The 21,532-nt window shown below is 35.0% G+C and overlaps 1 pseudogene; it reads left to right on the forward strand.

The window, feature by feature from the left end:
* The first annotated feature begins 7,428 nt into the window (after positions 1-7,428).
* Positions 7,429-7,547, forward strand: LOC118614951 (annotated as a pseudogene).
* The last annotated feature ends 13,985 nt before the right edge of the window (positions 7,548-21,532 follow it).

The raw sequence follows: 21,532 nt of genomic DNA on the forward strand, positions 1-21,532 counted from the left end.
TTGAAGGGACATGTGAAAGAATGTGTTCATTGCAGCATTATTTACAATAACCAAGATATGGAAGCGTCCTGGGTGTTCATCAGGTGATGAATAAATAAAGAAGAGGTGGTACATACATGCAATGGAATATTCCTCAGCCACAAAAAAGAATGAAATCTGCCATCTGTAACAATATGGATGGACCTAGCAGATATTGTGCTGAGTAGAGTAAGTCAGACAGAAAAGGACAAATGCCATGTGATTTCACTTACATGTGGAATCTGAAGAACAAAATAAACAAAGAAAACAGCAAAAACAATAGAAACAGAAAACATTTTGATGGTTGTCACATGAAAGATGATTTGTGGTCAGTGAAAAAGGGGAAGGGAATAAGAAGTACAAATTGATAATTTAAAAATAGTCATGGGGATGTAAAGTATAACATAAGGAATATAGCCAATAATATTGTAATACCATGTATGGTGTCAAAGGTATACCAGATTTATTGGGATGATCACTTTATAAGATACATAAATGTCTAATCGCCATGTGGTATACCTGCAACTAGTATAATATTGTATGCCACTTATAATTTAAAATAAAAAATATTACTGAAAAATGAAAAGAAAGTAATCATGAGTTGACACTTTGACATTTACCAGATATCCTGTTCTTTGGGCAAGAATTTGAACTTTTTGTGATTTTTAATATCAATAGCTAACTGTGCATTTGTTATCTGCTAAATGCTTTTAAATCCATTTCTTCATTTTAACTTCCACAGTGCAATGAGATAGATACTTTAATTGTCTTCATTTATAGGTGAGAAAATTTTAAGCTCCTAGAGTTTAAACATTAAGGCACACAGCTAGGAATGGCAAAGCCAGTATCTAAAATTAGGCATGTCTGACTCCAGAAACATGTTATTGATAGTACTGCTTATAGAAAGAATGGGAGAACCAACATCTAGAATTTTACACAAAGTGCAAAATGAAGATCCCTTGAAAACACTGGGAGGAACCCAAGTATACAAGGGGTAAGCTATTGAGGTTGATATCTATGGTAAAACTACGTGCATGACATTAAAGGCAGAATTCCCTAGACAAACAGCAAAATCATACATAACTATTGAAGGCAAATGAGAAGCTACTGTTTTAAAGATTTCTAGGCTATTGTACTACTCAGGAACTCATTCCTTAGCAAAAAAAAAACAAAAAACAAAAAACAAAACCCAACACTTTTTACTCTAGAAGTAGAATTTTGTTGTAAAGTTATGTATATTGGATACACAGATATGATTATAACTATAATATAAAGTTAAAATTAAGGCAAATATTTAAATGATTCCAGAGAGAGTTTTATTGGTGTGGACCAGGAAATGAAAGTGACGTGCCTCAGTAGAAAAGAAAAGAAAACTTTTTACTCTTTTATGGGGTGAAACCTCTAAAGCAATGTTTACAAATAGGATTTTTGGAATGAAAAAAAAATTAATTAGATGTCTTATATGTGGCTACAAGCTACTATAGTGACCTATGCAACTTAAAAGGGTAATTACAAGTTCAAGTAAAGTTCCTTAATTGTTTCTCTTCATCTCAGATGCATACATTTCTCTTTTTGTACTAGTAAGGAAATGTGGAATCTTAGAATTGTGCAGTTTTAGAATTGGAAAGACTTTCCTAAAATAATCATATAGATTTTTCCACCACTTTTTTTTTATTTTGTGAATAAGTTGCCTAAGAGTGAATGAGAATGAATGCCTTAGATTACACAGCAAGGGAATATTGGAACTAGGGCTAGGGCTCAGGTTTTAACTGTCCCTCTAGCCTCAAATTTTCTCTCATATCTGGCCTTAACAGTAAGAGAGTGAATGAAAAAGAGGTCAACATAAGCAAGCACAGAACACTTAAAAGAGAATAGCCAAAGTGCCTGCTTTGTTTCTAAAGGCATTAAAAACAGGCACCTAGAAATGTGGGTAACCTCTTTCAGGTCTGAGACGAGTGACCTTTGTTTGGGAAAGGATCAGGATAAGTGTCCTTCGATAATGTGGACCACAGAATTCCACGTCACCGTGATGTAGGAAGTAGGAAAGAGCTACAGTTGCAGGACTTGGATAAAATTGGCTCTGTGCTTCCCAGGATCTAAAGAAAATAATACGAAAAAAGGCTAACCCAACAACACTTTTTCACATGTTATACCTCGTGATTGAACCCCTTTCAAACAAACTTATGGAAGAACAATTTGTCCCTCTTTTCTTTGAATCCTTGCCTTACCCTGTTATTTATTCACAGTTCTCACAGTTTTCTCTATAAACCAGTGACAGTGATCTCTTCTAACACACATCGCAGGGAACAGGAAAGTACAGCACTCTGAAAACAGAAACCTATGAATGAATGGTCCTCAAAGTGTGCTCCTGGGACCAGGAGCATCAGCCTAACATGGGAATAAGATAGAAATATTGATTCTAGAGCCCTAGCCCACAGTGAATCAAAAATTCTAGAAGTAGGGCCCAGCGTTCTGTGTCTTAACCAGTCCTACGTCTGATTCAGATACAGGCTAAAATTTGACAACCACTGTTTTAGGGCATTCTTAAGAAGAACTCTTAGTCTCAGAAATGATTAAGCCATAGCTGGGTAGCATTGCCTAGGGAATGAGATTCAGGTACTATAGTTACCCCTTAGCAACACTAGGAGAGACTATGGTAGGCTCAGGTAGCCCAAGAGAAAACAAACAATAAACAGCAATAACCTGAGTCTTGGATGAGGTAGATGTGAGCCAAACCATAGTCCTCAGTAAAAAATGGAGTCATTATTGAACAATATATTCATGTTTCACTATATTTACATTATGTCAACCTGGGTTTAACACTGCCATGTAAGTAAGAATGATTTTTCAGCACATAATCTTTTTTTAAAAAAAGTCTGTATTCCCTTCTACATAGATGCAGTGAAACAGATGAAATTAGGAGATCTTCCTACATGCCAGGCATAAATTACTTGCTGTTAATGGTAGGAAGGACTGCCTCCCACGCTACTTTTAAATGTGTATACTAGTTTTTGTGCCAAGGAGGAGTTAGGAACTGTAATGCCTTAAGGAAGAAGAGAATTATACTCAAGCTGTAGGGAGGCAATTGTTTTTCTAAAGTGAGCCCCCTAGACTTCTTAAGATTTCTAGAAAATCCCAAATAACTACTGCTGCAAAAGATGTGTGGTGCCTCTGCTCTGTGATGGAGAACCACCGCCACCAGGAGTAACAGCCACTGTGTTGGGCACGGATCTGTTCCAGATGTGCTTCACTAATACCTTAGGTAGATTTAACCCTCACAACAACCCTGAGAGGTAAGCATTAATACTTCCATTAGACAGACTGGAAAAATGCATTTTAAAGGGCTTAACTAACTGTCCAAAGCCATTCTTGAAGTATCTGACCAGGCTTCAAACTCAGATCCGTCTGACTCAAAAATTTCTGCTCTAAATCCTCATCTCTTGGCATTGCTTCTACACACCTTCAAGCCCTAAACAGTTCTCTGCTTTATTTATCACTCTTATTTTTGAATAGTCCTTTTCTGCTTCTCCATTTAGAGAACTACTTCAAGACTCAGTTCAATTTATGTCTTATGACATTTTCCTGGCCAGATTTTTCAGTCTTCCCTCTCTAAGTTCCCCCTGACTCCTCATGCTAAATTCCCATCATGATTTTTCATTTAAACTATGTTATATCACTCTTGTCATACGTCGCATCATAATCATTTTTTCAGAAGTCTGTCTCTCTCAATGTCCAAAGACGACTTCATAGCCACATTTAGTTTCATATTTTCTTTCCCCATAGCTCCAGCTAACATTTGGATTTTGAATCTATGATATTTTCAGAATCTTAGAAATGGGCTTAAAAAGAAAGATGATGATGATGGTTTAACTCACATCTTCAAGGACTTATGGTTAAAAAATATTACATTTCTGATAACTTGTTGCTTTTCTTAATAAAATGAATCCTCAAAAGACCATCATTACAATGAGTAGAGGTCATATAATCTTCAAAATTTAACTTTTCTGAGTTCATGAGTGAACTGAGTTTGTAAGACAACCAAGTGAACTTAATTCCAATGGGTGACAGCCCCCTGGAGAGAGATATAGCACACACATTTTTAACTTTTGGAAGAGCATAGGCTGAAGATGGGTAAGAAGAAATCTGCTAAAAGTTTGATGCATTTCTTAAACACCATGTGTGGGCTGAAGCATCAGTTTAAAGTAATAGAGAGCCCCAGTTTTTTTCTTTTTCATAGGCCTCTACTAGCTTCACACAGAAGGATTGGAGGTAAATCAAGAGATGGAAAAGACTCAACTTAGTAGCACCTGAGACAGGCATAACACACTGCCTTCTTCCACAGAATCTTTTTTCGTATTAAGTAAAAGCCTTAAGTCGCCAACGGGAGAACAGCAAATCCTTTCACCTTCAGGGCTTCCTGGGGAGAGGTAGAAGCAAAACGCATCTGCCTCTTGAGGAGGAATGAATCTCACCTACGCAACTTCAGCAAATGTCCACTCTTTCTGGATTCTGCACCAACACAAAGCAGAAGTCTGCTATAACTGAGGGAAAGCCAGAAACTGTCTTCTGACTGAGAACTGTCACAGATTCAAGGCAGAATTTGGCTGCCATGGGGATGGAGGAGGGTTGGAAATATGAGAGGACCTTACCGCAGAGGCCCAGGTGCACAGAGTCTGCCAAAAATTGAGACAGATCAGGAACACTGAGGATTTCACATGCCCCCGCAAGGAGCCTAATGTTGAGTAACACGGATTGGAGTCTATAGCTAGAGCAAGAGGCAAGAGCCAGTGAGAGACACCCCACTCCCACCATCCACCCTTCCCACTATAGTACAGGCTGATAAAAGCTGGAAATGGAGCAGAACAGTGAGAAAAACTCTTCAACATTTCACACCTCACACTTAGCACAAGGCAATAGTACTTTTCACTAGAAGAATCTGAAGCCTATGATACACTTAGGTTCAAGATAGCACCAAAATATAAACCCAGCTCACTGACTGACTAAACTGACTCAACCTCTCTGGCTAATGGCCTAACAGAAAAGGAGATATGCCCATTTTTATGAGTAAATACTATTTACCTCAGTCTCATTGTTCTTCTATCACAATCTCCAGTAATTAAGCAAAAAGTCACAGAACACTAGATAGCCAGAAAAAAAAAACCCACTGTTGAAAGATAAAACAGTCCACCAGACTGAGAGATGAACCAGGTGTTGGACCTATCAGACAGGAATATTAAAATAAATATGAGTAATATGTAAAGGATCTAGAGGGAAAAGTGGACAACATTCACGAACAGAGGAGAAATTTTAGCAGAAAGCTGGAAACTAAAAAAAGGAGACAAATGGAAATCCTGGAGATAAATATGTGTTATCAAAGATGAAGAATTCTTTCGATATGTTTATTATCAGATTTAACTTACCCGAAGAAAGAATCGGAAAACCTGAAGCTGGAGTAACAGTTTTCCAAAGTGTAACTCAAATAAAAAACGACACGAAACATCCAGGCGCTGTGGAACAATATCAGATGATCTACAATAAATGAATATGTGTCCCAGAAGAATAGAGAGAAAAATTGGGCAGAAAACATATTAGAATAGATAACTGCCAAGAATTTTACAAAATTAATGAAGAAATGCAGAAACGCTCAAGCTGAATAAATAAAATCCAGGACTTCCTACATTGATAGATGGTGGAAGGAGAATGTCCAGGCAAAGAGGAATGACTGGAACTCTCAACTCAGTGTCTCCTCCCTTGACTTTCAGAGATCATTAAGGGTTTCTCCCTACTTATCATTGCTCTCAGCACACTGGCAATTTAAGACTTTGGCCCAAGTGTAGATATAGGAATCTTCCCTTAGTGACAGCATCATAGCCAGGGAAGACTAAGCAAGACACAGGACTGCTTTTCTCAATATGTGTTCCGTATGAATAAGAAACATTACTGCTGTCAGATGTTCAGTTGGCAGGAAGAAAGTTTCTTCATAAATTTAACTGTATATATAACATGGTAAAAGCTCTGGAACATAGGAAAATAAAGAAACCTCTTCTATCTGGTGTTTCCTTCAGGTGTCTTTTTCCTAATATTATATATTATGTCTTCACCAGAGGCATAGACATTTTGTCTCATTCATCTTTTAGAACAATGCCTGGCAATTTTTAATTTATTCAACAAATTTTTAAGTGAAAACTATGTATTAAACACTTTTCTAGGCATTTTGGTGTATAGTTGTAAGGTGCCTGCTTTCATGGAGTTTACATTCTAGTGGAGGGGATCTGGATAGCAAAACAAATGAGAGCATTAGAAAGTAGTATCTAGAATGAGAAAATAAAATAGAGCAAGAGAGGGAGTGACTAGGTAGGACAGTCAGGACAGGCTTCCCTGAGCTGGACACCTATTAACATCCCATGGAAGATATTCAGAGAAATGCTGTTCTTTAGGGGAAATAAAGACAATAGTTATACCTTTGGAAAATATCATTTTAAAATTAGGACTTATTCTTTCCTCCCTTTCTCATAGTCATCTCAGTGTCAACCCCAGAGGTTCACTCTCTTATAAGGCACCAGGCCAAAGAGTGAGAAGTCATCCACTTCAGAGATTTGCCTCTTCCCTGATCACTAACCCTTACACTGTCTGCCACCTTCAGAGAAGGCCTAAGACTATCTATAAGGCTATATAAAACCATAATGAGTTGATATTCATCATCGTTATTAATTCAGCAAATATTTTTGAGTATTTCCTGTGGCCAGGCACAGTTAGGAATATAGCAGTGAACAAAATATACAAAAACCTTTGTCCTCGTGAAGAGTGGAGACATTTAGGGCACTTAAGAAGGCTTTCTCTCCCTATCATTACCACCACCCTTTGTTTTCTTCTCTTTCCAAAGGCTATCTATGTAGCTCCTGGAGATAAAAAGGAGAGTAGAGTCTAGGCAGCTCAAATGTAGTTCATTTGACTCTGTTTTTGTGGCATACTAACATTTCTTGTAGATATCTAGAGTTGAAGTCTGTGGAGAAGCTTTTCTGCAGGATGAGAAGAATGAAACTTCTACTGAAATTAAAATGTGTTCTGGTTGAAGATTTATTCTTAAATATTCTACAAACTTCTAGATTTAGAAATCTCTGGAATGTATTTCCAATATAATTTTATTGGGAATGATGGAAACAGTAGAATACTTTCCCATTAACCTCTCTTTCCAGCAAGGCTTCTATGACACGGAAGTACTTGTGCTGAACGGTGGTCATAGAAAGCACCTTACAGCTGTGCATTAAAATTTTCACCGTCTCAGAATAAATTAGGCCACATGTGTGTTTACTCAGCTCCACCATCATAGATGCAATGCATACTTTCTGCTTTGTTAAGGCAATGATGTCATTTTAGCTACGTGAAAAAATGACTTAAAATGTGGTTTGGATCTACGGCCATGACACCCTGAACAAGCCTGATCCCATGTGATCTCAGAAGCTAAGCAGGGTTGGGCCTGGTTAGTACTTGTGTAAGAGACTACCTAGGAAGACCAGGTACTGTAGGCATAAAAAATAAAATAAGGGATTGTAAACTGACAAGGTCCTTGCAATCTGTGCGGTCAATCAAGGGTTGCTTTACCTAAAAAATAATAATAATAATAATAATAAATGTGGTTTGGTTTTAGTTAAACTGTCAAGTTATAATTTGTCTAGTTTTTAATATGTGGGTTTCATGCTTTAATATGTACCAGGAGTTATGTATAAGTATTCCATTTATTACTAACACTTTAAAAGGCTTTGAACAAAGTAGAAATTAAGACTTATTATTTAGCATTAATTTATGGTCATTTTGATCGATCACTTAATAATTTGAACATGAGAAAAAATTTTTGAGAATGATGAAAGGATTTTTAATCTGATTACTTTAAGATGATGGTTCCCTTTGATCACCAGCTGGTGAATGCTTTAATGCTTCTTGTTTTCTTTAGTTGGATTTCAGTTCAGCAAACATTTGTTGAGTATTTTGTAAGGAAAAATACTGAAAGATTTGCCCTTGTATCAGGGGTTAGAATTCCAAAACCACTCTGGGCATCTTTGCATATGGTTTTGTACATGTGCACAAAACCAAGTCTGAGAGAAGGGAGTATGAGAATTGCTAACCTGGGCAAGAGAAACAGTTGGCTCAGGTCATTTTGAATAGCTTTTAGCTTTTTCTCACTTTGCGAAATGCTTTGATCCCTTGAATAAAGCTCTGCCACTATGAACTAAATTGCATGAAGTCAAATATTCATCTTTCTAGAATTCTCCTCCCTTCTTCTTTTATTTTATTTAGAATTAATAATGAAAAAGAATTCCAGAAATGAATGTAAAGGTGCTATAATCATAAAGTTAGGTATAAAATGGCAGGAGTAACTAATCAAATGGGTCAGCCTCCCCTCAAGTGACTTGGTTACCTGCTTTACCCTGTGCTCCACTGGACCTGTGATAATCATCCACCAAAAGAGAGACCCTCCCTTCCCACCTGTGCCCTACTCCGGTATTATTACCAACACAGATTCGGAGCAAAGTGCCTTTGGGATTTGGTTTTGTATTCTGAGTGATAAATTGAGCGGTTTTCCACTTTACAGTTGTAAGTGAAGAAGAAACTAATGATACCATTCTGTTTTTTTAGCTCTCCCTTCTGCAAATATTTGATTTCTCTGTGCAAGGCATAGTTCTAGAAGGAGGCTTGGAAATAAGACATGGATCCCATTTTGCTACACAGTGTAGTTAAAGTGCTCAGTAGGAGTTTGCCATCCACTTGGGAAAACATGGCATATGGATACAACATAAACAGAGATGATAAAAGAAAATAATATGATTAAGTACTAAGTAGCACATTTGTAGTATATTCAGTCAACAAATAATAATAACACCTATTATATGTCTGATACTCCTAACATACCAGGATATAGACATTTTTGGTATGGTACAATAAACAACCAGGTTATCTAGAAAGCTCAGTTATCTAAATTTGGGGGTGTTTTTATCAAAAAGAAATGAATGAGAATATTTTATTGCAAGCTAATTGATAATATTTACTTATTTTAAAAGTACTTCATGTTATGGTGTTGTGCTTTATACCCAGGGCCTTCAATAGTGTTTTATACACTGTAGACAGTCATTAATATGTAAGTAATGGAGCAAAGTATTTGTAAATATGGACTATGATTTGGGATTTAAAAATAAAAGTTAAACTTTATCAAATAGTTTAGTCATCTCAATATAGAAAAACAACACATCGGATTAAACATTCTTTTAATATTATTTTCTATAGAACATACATAAAACGTGATTTTCTTTTATTTCCCATATGATATAATTAGAAATAAATTTATCAAACCAAAAGTGTGCTTAAAATTTATTTCAAAGCCTCTAATGAATTTTTCCTTTAAGAGACTTCATCAACTTATTGTTATAATGTTTTAAAAGTGTTAAAGCAAGTATTTATTATGTGGTTCTTCCTTACTGTGAAATGTGTTATGTAACTATTTGGGTAAAGTAGTAGTTAAAAGACCCTGTGAAAACTAGGTTTTCTCTATTATTGTGAATCAACTAATGGAATCAACTCATTCACTTTTGAACCTAAGTGTTGACATTTTGACATAAGTGAGCCAGAAGGGGTAGATATCTTAAGTCACTGCCTTGTGTGTATCACCTCGAGGAGTTTCTAATTCTTAGGTCTAGTATGATATTTCTTAATTTTTTAATTAGAAAGGATGGATGATACTTCTTAACTTTAATAGATACAGAAATTGTAGATGAAACTATCTTTAACCAAATATTACCCTTTGTTTCTTCCAGTGTACCATTATGTAATTATCACCAGAGCCAAAGTACTCAAACTATTGGAGAGCCCAATTAGTATGTTGGTAACTTGGTTCATTGTTGAAAGAATAAACAAATGAACATATGACTATATCTCATTGTAATCACTACACATAAACATTTCCTTGAGTAGCATAAATACATTTGGCAGTCTTATCTGATTTAAGAAGATGACTCAAACAAATTATACTTTGTTCATAATTAAGATATACAGTATTTTTAAGTCAACAGGCCACATAAGTGACTAAATTGGTTTAGAGGTTTCTCTAATCCTTCAATGGACTCTGTTTCTGTTCATTCTTTCATAATGGACTAGAGCTATTCTTCTTAAAGTGTTGCCACTTTCAATGGAGTGTTTGAAGTTTGAAGTTTTTCTCTAAGTGGGCTTACATTGTTATATATAACTTGTATGTAAATTTTTTTAAAGTTCTCAGAGAGAATGCTCATAGATCTTGTTCTCTTCTTTTTTATAATGTCTTGTCAAGAGCTTTGTCCTGAGTGAAACCCTAATGCTTTTGAATGACTTCTGTGTCAAGGCTATGAGTAAGCTATGCAGTTCACTCTCTTCTTGGGCAATAATATCTCTGGGTATGGATCTTGCTCTGTTAGTGTCACTCTATAATAGTGTCTTTCTCCACTTTTTACTCTCTCCTTCCATATTGCTGTTCTGTCTTTGCTTATTCAATGTTTATATTCTTGCTCTTTAAATATTAGCATCGTTGATATGATTTTTTTCATTATATCATGTATGCTGTCTGCTCCAGTCAGCATTTTGATGATAATTTAAAATTTATCCTTTGCATATTTACTGCTTTTAAGGGCTTGCTAACTGTTTATCCAGCCATTCATCCACATAACCTATAAGATTAGTTCATTTTGATCCTGACATTATCTTATTACTAGACTCTCCTCTATAAAACCAAGTCAGATTTCAGACTATAATATGAGTTACATGATGCATCATTTAATCATTGATGTGAATTTGGAAGTGGAAACAATGCTACATATTTCAAACAAGTACATTATGTTATAATCTCTCTATATAAGTTTATATGTTTTCTTTGTTATTTTAATATGATTCTATTTAGATGATAACTTTTAAAATGTAATAGTACTTTCCCATGTTTTATCTCATCAGTAAGACAGATCATTGCTCTAGACTAGATTTCCTGAAAATGTGCTTGCTATTAATTTGGAGATGTTTGAGATAGTCATGAATATCTAAAGGACAAATTTTTATTGCCAAATGATAGAGAGTGTTGATGTTGATAGTGGCTTTTGTACCTTCATTTTAGAAGTCATCTCTTTTTGTTCTAAATTACTCCTGGACTAATTTATTCTCTAAGATTCATCAGGGTTGCTTTTACACAGGCAATATGGAGAGTTCTAACATGATGTATCATCATATCCAGGTAGGATAAAACAGATGCTATAACTTGAACGTTAGCTTGAGTTGGGCTTACTCTTTAGACAGTGTATATGCCATAATCATTGATAATAAACATCAGGAAGATTAATTTGATAGACATAAGACATGAGTAGTACAAATTGAGGAAGGGAGAGTAAAGAAGTAGAGTTCATTGAACACTATAGTAGAGGTTATGAGAATCTAGATTCAGGAGAATTTAATTTTTTAGTTCAAATATCCTGTAAACATAAGATTTGGTTATTTGTGGGGAACAAAAGAGAGAAGAATAGAAAGTAACACTAAGTCCCTCATATATTGCTGGTGGTACACCTACTGTGGAAAATAGTTTTGTGGTTCCTCGATAACTAAAATATAGAATTCCCATATTATCCAGCACTTGCACTCCTGAATATGTACTAAAAAAAAAAAAAAGGATGTTCGAACAAAAATATGTACTTGAGTTTTTATAGCAGCACTATTCAAAACAGCCATAAGGTGGAAATAACCCAAATGTCTATCAGCAAATGAATAGATAAACAAATGTGGTATACTCATACATTGGAATATCATTCATTAATAAAAAAGGAATGAAGTGCTAATACATGCTACAGTATGAATGAACCTTGAAAATATTATTCTAAGTGAAAGAAAGCGAATACAAAAGGCCACATGTTGTATAGTGTGAAGTATCTGGAAAAGGCAAACCCATGATGACAGGGAGAAGGTTATAGCTGCCAGGAACTAGGCACAGTGGGCAGTGGGAGCAGCTGCTTAACAGGTCCAGGTATTCCTTCAGGAATGATGAAAATACTTGGGAAATAGAGAGTGGTGACGGTTATACAACATTACGAATACACTAAATGCCCCTGAATTATACATGTTAAAATAGTAAGTTTTGTTCGATGTGTATTTTCCCTTAATTTAAAAAAAAAGAAAAAAAAACCTCAAAATTAAGCTAAGTTTAAAAATAAATTAACTTTAGGCCAAGAATCATAAACTTAAATACTTTCAGGTCCTTGAGAGGTGCAGTAAACAGAGTAAAGAAGTTGTAAGAAGGGGAATGTGGTGAACTGGGCATTTGAAATCAAATGTTTTTGAAACCTCTGCATGAGCCAAATAAATGTGACTGTGGGCTGTGGTTTTCAACCTCTGCTACAAATCGAACTTAGTAACAATGACTGGTGATGACAACTAGATAGCTGGCAGTATAACTAGAGTTAAAGTTCCATATGAGTTGAGGATAAATCCAAGTTGCTGACCCCTATCATCACCATATAGCATGATGCCTAGCGACACACGTATATAGATGCTCAGCATACATTTTTGGATGAAAAATAAGTAAGTAAATAAGTAAAGGCTGAGCAGAAAGTCTGTATTCTTTTTCTTAGTCAATCTATCTTCAAATCAGCACCCATAGCTAATTAATTTGCAAATGTATACTCACTTTTAGAATGAGCCTTAGTAATAACTATTAAGAAGTATTATTGTGACCAGGTTTTGTGAAAACAATTTTCTAGTTTTAGTTTTAGTAAAATATGATTAAGGTCCTGAAACTCCTTTTTCCCTTTCAAAAATAGCCTCGCGAACCTATTTGAAAATGGAATGTTAATACATAACAGGCATGCAACAGGTTAATTCTTAGATTCTTCTTGTATTTGTCAGATCATTTTAGAGCTCTGATAATTCTAAGTTGTTAATTCTAATCACGCTATAGTAAGAGGCTAAATAGAAGGTTATAATTTTACCCTCCTCCCCATTTCCATACTCTAAGAGACTAAAATAAACACATCGACATTACACTCAGAATAAAAATAAACATTTCAGAGTCACATAATTGATAAATACATTTTTAAGGAAGAAACATTGATTAAAAGTAGTTTTAAAAAACACAGAGTTTATTTGTTGTTTTGTTTCCTTCTACAAAAGATTTTTTCTTTTTAAATTATGTGTTTGCTGAGATGTTTATTTTTCCTTGAGTAAATTCCACTGTATGAAAGTTTGAGGGAGTGTATTTAAACCGACACTTAGCTTACTAAAGTCATGAGGCATCTCTTACCATAATTATAGGTAGATCTTTAAAATGACAGACTGCAGACATGCATGCTGATAAATCCACAATGAAAAAGAAAAATATTTTAAATTTATGGTGGATTCTCCCAAACACCATCATCAAATCTACTTATTTAAAAGTATTATTGTGAGGTTGAAAATGAATTAGTATGTATGAAAATTCTTTGGAATTGCTTTTAAATGTAAACCATTTTTTTAAATAACCTAATTTACATTTGACCTGTGCTAACCCCAAACAAAAACATTTTTTAAAAGTCCCTAATTGCATCAGATTCACCATTATTTCTAAGTATTTAAGAATTTTAAAATTATTGCTTAAACCAGGGGTCAGCACACCACAGCTCAGACAGATTGCCTATTTTTGTAAATAAAGCTTTATTGGATCACAGCTACACTTGTACATTTAGGTATTGTCAATGGCTGATTTTTTGTGAAATTGACAGTTGAGTAGTTGACAGCAGAGAACATATGGCCCATAAAGCCTAATATATTTCCTGTTGGACCCTTTGAGTAATAGTTTGGGGATCCCTAGTTTGAACTATACATACTGCTATCTATCTAATCGTTTATCATTATAATCAAAAAGCAGGTATTTATTTATCTAAAACCAAAATGCAAAAGATGATTTTTTCACCTTGCAAAGCTTTCCTATCAGGCAGCTAAGAATCTAAAGCTATATAAAATGTGAAGTTGGCCATTCCTTCACCCATTCATTGTTTGCTAGCCTTGTCCTTGCTCAGTCTTCACAAGAACAAGTGAAATTTCATTCTTGTTTTCTATAAATTTGAAAATCACTACATAATAAAAAGATCCATTATGCATCCCTTGCTCCCCCACCCCAAAAGAATTAGAAATAGAAAGGATTTTCCTCTGTGATGGTGAATATGGACCTTTTCTCTCTACTTGATTCCAGTTCATAATCTCAAACATAGAAACTCTCATTCCCTTTTCTTTCAAAAGACCCCAATTGATTATTTACCTCATTAGTCAGTTATGCATCTCTTTACATTATACATAATGTGTGCTTAATTAGTAATTACTGAGCATAATAGCAATTGCATATTACGAAAGTAACCATAGCTCAAAAAAGCACAGGAAATGATGGAACAACTCTCAAAAGTTCACCTAACCTGAAGCAGAAATAAATGCTACTTCTGCTTCCTTTGGCTACAGAGTGGTAGAATTTTAGCGTGTTAGATCAGAATGTGTTATGGAGTCATAAGAGAACAATGGTTCTTAAACTTCGATATGTATTAGAATCTGAATGGCTCATTAAAATGCAGAATATTGAGCCAACACTCTAGAGTTTCTGATTCAAAAATTCTGTTTCCTATATGAGCCTGAGAATTTTCATTTTTAAGAAGTTTCTAGTTGATGCTGATGCTGCTTACTGGTGACCATACTTTACAAACAACTGTAATAGAGGAAGAAATGGCTGGCCACTCAGGCATTACCTCAGAAAGTTATAGGATAGTGTATGGTCCTCAGCCTTTTAGTATATCCAGAGGAGATCAGACACTGTGACCCATGCTATTCAAACCTAAGAAACATTAAGAAGCCAAAATCTCCATTTCTTGTGGCTGCCAGGAGAACTAGATATTTGGAATGACAGAGCATAGCCTCCTATACCCTATATCTTGATGGAGACCCTGACAAATTCTGTGGTTCCATTTATGTGAAATTTTAGGGGAAGCAAAACTAATCTTCATTGTGAAAAAAAAATCAGAGTAGTGATTCCCTTAGGGGTGGTAGGATGGAAATTGACTATTATAAAGAATTCGAGGGATCTGGGGGTTGATCAAGGACAAAGACATGACCGTTGGGACTGAGTTGCATGAGCAAGGAAGTCCCTCACAACATGAGACTGTCTTAGAGGCTTTTGGCCAAAGGTTATCATCCATCAGGAGAGGTGGGTAAGGGAACTCCTGAGGTGATGGAGACTGAGGATGGTGTTCCTGGACATTACATGTCTAGGTGAAGTCATTCAATAGCAAGGTGGGGAGTCTGTTGGTCAGAGAACTCCAAGAGGCAGTAATGACTTGGGGTCTTACAACCACTAGGCTCTATCTTATCAATGGCTAGCAGATGTTGGTTGTAGTTTTGTGGTATATGCAAAGCAAGCAAAATATAAATGTCTGAAAATCTGCCTGTTTGTTCTCTTTTGGGTATATAAAAATAAGTTTGCTTTCAGCAGACTTTTGAACTAATGAGTCTTAGTCTGCACTGAGGAAATAAACAACCAAGGGTTAATACACAAAGACTATCTTCAGCTAACTTATGTAACAACTGAGAAGGGACAGAGCAAATTTGTTGGAGAGGTGATAATATTCTATCTTGATAAGGGTTATATTACACAGGTGAATACATTTGTCAGTGAATATATACCTAAGATTTGTGTATTTAATTGTGCATACATTTTTCAAAATTATAAAGATTGAACTCTACTTAATGATATGCATGCTGAAGTATTTAAAGGGTATTGTACTGCTGTATGCAGTTTACACTGAAATGCTACAAATAAAATGGATTAATGGGTAGACAGAAGGGTAGATAGTTGATAAGTATATGATAAAGCAAGTATAGTAAAATTTTAATTGTAGAATGTAGGTTAGAGTATACCTATGTTTCTTATAAAACTTACACTTTGCTTTATGTTTGAAAATTTTCCAAGTGAATTGTTAAAGACTAATGTGTGGCGAAAGACTGGGGACCAGTCAGGAAACAATGCCAATACGTTAAAAAAATTTCAGGTTTTTATTTCTTGACCAACTATAAGCCATAATTTTATAGACATTCAATCCTCTATTTGATCATTTGACTAAAGATCTGGGTGTTTGTTCTATTACAGGCAAAGTCCTTCCTCCAGCATGGACACATGTGCATTTCTGTCATCATTTATGTGCCCTAATAGGACTCTGCTAATCGATGGCAGAGTAGAACTCAAAAGAGGCCGAAAGAGACAGGAGCGTCATCTTTTCCTGTTCAATGATCTGTTTGTTGTGGCCCAAATCAAGTAAGTATACTCTACACTCTCCTCCGGTTATCATTACAAAACTATACTTCCACTAACAAAGATGACCTTTCTATTCAGTGCTTACTGTAAGAAAGTCTGGCTTCTATTACCATCTAATATCTGAAGTGAGTTCTATGTTTGTGTTTTGTTTTTGATTTTGAAAAAATAATGTTTCAATCATTTATTCATTCAACAAGTGTTCATTTAGGTCTCACCCTGTGCCATGCTCTGAATAAATACAGAGGATGAATGAAGAATGTGATGGGATGGTTCCTGCCTTCTCAGTGCTTCATTCTAAGGTGTGAAGGCAGGAAGAAATTGCAGATTATGATTAGTGCTAAAAAAAAATAGGGTCCCAGGTGAAGTAAAATATGGGATATATGTTAGGTAGGTGTAGTCAGTGGGTAAAAATGATTGATAATTGAAAAGCAACCAGCCATTCAGATATTAGAGGATCAGCATTCTACACGTAGGGAGCACTAGGTACAAAGGTGGTGGGGAAACTTAGGCCCTTTGGAGGAGTTAAAAGAAGGCCTATGTGTGTAACTAGAGCATAATGAGCAGCAGGAGAGTAATATGATTTGAGATTGGAGAAATAGACAAGGATCAGATTATAGGTTGTTTAATTATTACCTATTGCTATATAACAAATTACCACAAAACATAACAGTTTATTACTACAAGCATCTCATACAGTGTCTCTGAGTCAGGAATCTGGGAGTGGCTTAGCTGGTACTTCTGGCTCAAAGGCCCTCATGAGGTTACAGTCAAGCTGTTGACGAGGGTTATAGTCATCTCAAAGCTTGATGAGAGCCGAAGAATCCACTTCCCACCTTGTTCCTGTGAATGCTGGCAGGCCTCAGTTCTTCACCAGCTGCCAATCTGAGGCTGTAGCTCCTCTCTATGTGGGTCTTTCCACAGGGCTGCTCATAACGTATTCTTGCTTCCTTTGGAGAGAAATATCCAAGAAAGAGAATAAGGAAGAGAGGAGGGAGAGAATACTCCAAATAGAAGCCACAGTCTTTTATAACCTATTTTTGGAAGTGGCATATGATCATTTCTGACATATGCTATTGGCCACACAAACCAACCTTGCTGCATCGTGGGAGGGAAATTCACAAGGGTGTGAATACCAGGAAGCAGGGACCACTAGGGGCCATCTTGGAGGCTAGGTGCTGTGAAAGCTATGATAAGGGGATTGGATTTTATGTCAGGAAGTTTTAATTAGGGGAGTATCATAATATGGTTCATATTTTTAAACTATGTTTCTGGCTACGATAGCTAATGGATTAGAGAATATGCAAGAGTAGAAGCAAGGTGACTAGAGAGGAGGTTATTGTATAGTTCTGATAAGAGATAGTGAGGGCTTTAATTGAGGAAATGAAATGACAGTTCAACAAAGGATACAGACATATTTGGAATATACCTTAGAGGTAACCAAAAGAATTCACTTTTTGCTGAATACTAAGTGCCAATATAATGAACACCCAGCATGGAACATGGTAGTTGCTATTTGCTCTATACCCTATTCTCATTTTTTATGAAATATCATAAAAGATAAAAGCATTTTAACAAATCTAATCTCATCAGAGAGATCTTTAGCCACTAGAGAATGGCAAACACTTTTTTTTTCTATCTAAACTCTCACACCTATGTTATGCCATGTTATTTACCAGTGAGACACGGGCTTGGGAATTTCACAAAATACTGATTTTGTGAAATTCTCTATTCTATCTGAATAGCATTAATAACAATAAAGACCTCACATTTATTGAGCTCTTATTGTATGTTGGGTATTTTTCTAGAGACTTTAACTCCTAACTGTTTTATCAGGGGGCTATTATTTTTCTCATTGTACAGAGGACATTGATACTCACAGAAGTGATGTGACTTCCTCAAGATCACAAAGTTAGTAATTAGTTGAGCCCATGTTTACACCTAAGTCTACCTTATTTCAAAATCCATGCTGTCTCTATTTCTTACCTCTTTTCTTATGGATTTCATGTAAGATTCCTTAATCATTTAGTTTCTTTTTAACAATTAAATCAGTCTTTCTTTTGTGGTAAGTAGAAGGACCTAATTAAATATTCATCGTAAATAGTGTAGAATATTTAGTGAAATGTTATTACATTTTTTAAAAGTTAGTGGCAAAGAAAACTATTTCAGAATGTGTCGTGTTATATTCCTAATTGCCACCAAGAAATAAAATTTTAAAAAGGAGAAAGAAATAAGACTTATCTTCAATTGAGAGTTTCCTTCTAAAAGATTCGTAGTTTCAGTTTTATATTACATAACTGCTATTAAGAAATACTTTTTTATAAAAAAGAAGATTTTATCTTCAATCGAGTGTTTTATTTAAAAAATCAGAAGATCCATAACAATTGTTTGGAAAATATTCAAATGAAATACAGAAAGAAGCAACTGTGCCACCAAGCGCTTTTCTATTACACTCACATTAAGTGTGCCCTACAGGAAGCATAAATGATACTCTGAATCTAAATTATCCTTCATGTATAGTTCCTGTGAAATCTTTTCATTTAACAAATTCTACTGAAAAGTTTAGCTTTAAATATTCCATGAGGAGTTTTAAGAATACTTCCATATATAATAGCTTTAATTTCATTTTAGCCTTTAGTGTTTTCACAAATGGTTCTAAATAATAGGAAGTACTGATTTTGTTTAAAATAATTAGGACATTTAAAATAACCTTAGCTTCTAAAGACTAGAAAATCCTTTAACCACTCAGCTGGAAATTTATTGTAAATTCCTCTAATTAATTCCAGGTTATATTTTTTAGTGCATCTATCTTTGTTAAGGTGAAAATTTCATAAATATTTTAATAAATAACGTGTATTCTTAACCTTTTGTTCAGGCAGTCAAATCTTTTTGCAAGTAAGAAAATTATAACTAGCAAATAAATTAATTTTTTATAACTGCAATAATTTTAAAATAGGATTTGATCCAAATGCAATACTCAACATATAGAAAAGTAAAATAACCAGTTTATGACTATTTGCTGCCATAAACGCAGGCATGAAGACTAATAAACCAAATGTTTTAAAGGTCTTTTTGGACCTAGGTAGCCAACCATGTTACAGTTTACTCCGGTAGGCACTGAAGATAAAAACAATGAATAACATCAGAGTCTCGGGGGAAGAGGGTGTGGGGAGCTAGATGGGGTAAAGGGGTTCAAATATGTGGTGACATTAAAGAATTAAAAATAAATTTAAAAAGAAAAATATTAATAAATTAATAAATCAGAAACTTTGAAAAAAATGAATGACATTAAAGAATTAAAAATAAATTTAAAAAGAAAAATATTAATAAATTAATAAATCAGAAACTTTGAAAAAAGTGAATGACGTTCTTTGCATACGTAATTAGTTTAAACTGTCCTCTTATCACAAGTACAGAAACCCCCATAAACTGTAAAAATCAAAGTAGCAAAAAGCCTTGTCTGGTTTTTATCTTTCTAGGTATAACAACAACTTTAAGATGAAAAATAAAATAAAATTAAGTGACATGTGGACAGCAAGCTGTGTCAGTGAAGCGGAAGGCGATAACACCGATAGCATGAAGTCCTTTGTCCTGGGCTGGCCCACGGTGAACTTTGTGGCCACCTTCAGGTGAGAACCATAGCTTGTCCTGTATTTCCACGGGTTAGCTACTGTGAAATACCAGTCACCTATGTAATTTCTAGGACAGAGAGAAAAAAACGTGTCCTCCTAAGTTTTAAAGGTAAATATTTTATTCTGATTGAGTTATTCTGGAGGCAGTAACTCATCTTTTGACACAGACTCAATAAAGACACTTGCCTGCCATATGTTTCTCTCAAGGAGCTCTTTATTAAAATATGTAAAAAATAATGGTTAATATTGAGAACTCTGGGATCTGTATCTGATTTGACTCCTGATTTTTTAAAGGGACTTATTAAAATACCATGAGGACTATGGAAGAGGAGCAGTTGTCAGAGTCCTAGAACTCTACCCTTGCCTAATGTTTAGATACTGTTTTACATATGGAGTTTTTGAGTTGCCTCTTTCTAAATACTGAAATAAACCTTTAGTGAAAAAAAAATTATAAAAGAGTCCAATTAAGTTTGGATAACTGCTTGTACAACCAAATTTTCTAAAGAAATTGTTTTTATAGAAATAAAATTAATGTCATGATATAATGGAATGCCTAAATCGTACATCAGGTTCTGATTTTGGTATCTATAGAGGTGTGACAATCAAGAGCAAATGTATGATTCAAGAAATGAAAGTTAATTTTCTAAGACTCACTCTTGGGCTAGGATAGGGTTGGAAAGTGTATGAATAGAGAATCTTTGTGCTCTTATCCTCAGCATGCTAAACTGGCACTATTCAGTTCAGGATGAGCATACCGAAACTTATATCATTGATTTTGAACAACTGTACCCTGAAGGCTAGCATTTGTTTTCCACTTAAAGAACTGGTGTTTATCACATGCATACAATGTTTTGTTTTGTTTGCTTCTTCCCTCCCCACTACCACTAAACTCCTCAGGCATCATGCTAAAGCAAGATAACTGAAATTTTCCAAGCTGTTCATCTTCTAATAAAAGAAAGGCATGTCATTAAATTCTGTTATGCACTATTGACCACCACAAGATTTTAAGAACTATTTTAGAAGAAACATGTATTTGCATCATTCTCTACATGTCTTCTTTTCCATGACAGATATTATCATTTCCAATTGCTTAATCTCCTTGGACTTACTGGTGAAACAATTTCATGAGAGGGGCAGGACTACATGATGTCCTTAATCAAGAAATTTCCATGAAACATTTTTTAAAGAGAAGGGAAAATGTAGAAACAAGTTTCATTTACGTTGTATTCCTCAAAAAGTAGAAAATTTAACCACATACTTAAGGTTAACATCACTAGTGATATCATGTGAATATCATGTACCCCTTGATAGAATGTGATGAAAAGAACAATTCTCCTCCGTGGTATTACCCCCAAAACACATAACCCTAGTCTCATCATGAGGAAAACATCAGACAAGCCCAAACTGAGGGCTGTTCTATAGGTAACTTGACCAGTAAAAAAGGAAAAGATATAGAAACTGTCACAGGTCAGACACTAAGGAGACATGATAACTAAATGCAATGTAGTATCCTGGATTGGATCCTAGAACAGAAAAAGGACATTAATGGAAAAACTGGTGAAAT

Source organism: Rousettus aegyptiacus, unplaced genomic scaffold (assembly GCF_014176215.1).
Source record: "Rousettus aegyptiacus isolate mRouAeg1 unplaced genomic scaffold, mRouAeg1.p scaffold_m13_p_27, whole genome shotgun sequence".
NCBI classification, from domain to species: domain Eukaryota; kingdom Metazoa; phylum Chordata; class Mammalia; order Chiroptera; family Pteropodidae; genus Rousettus; species Rousettus aegyptiacus.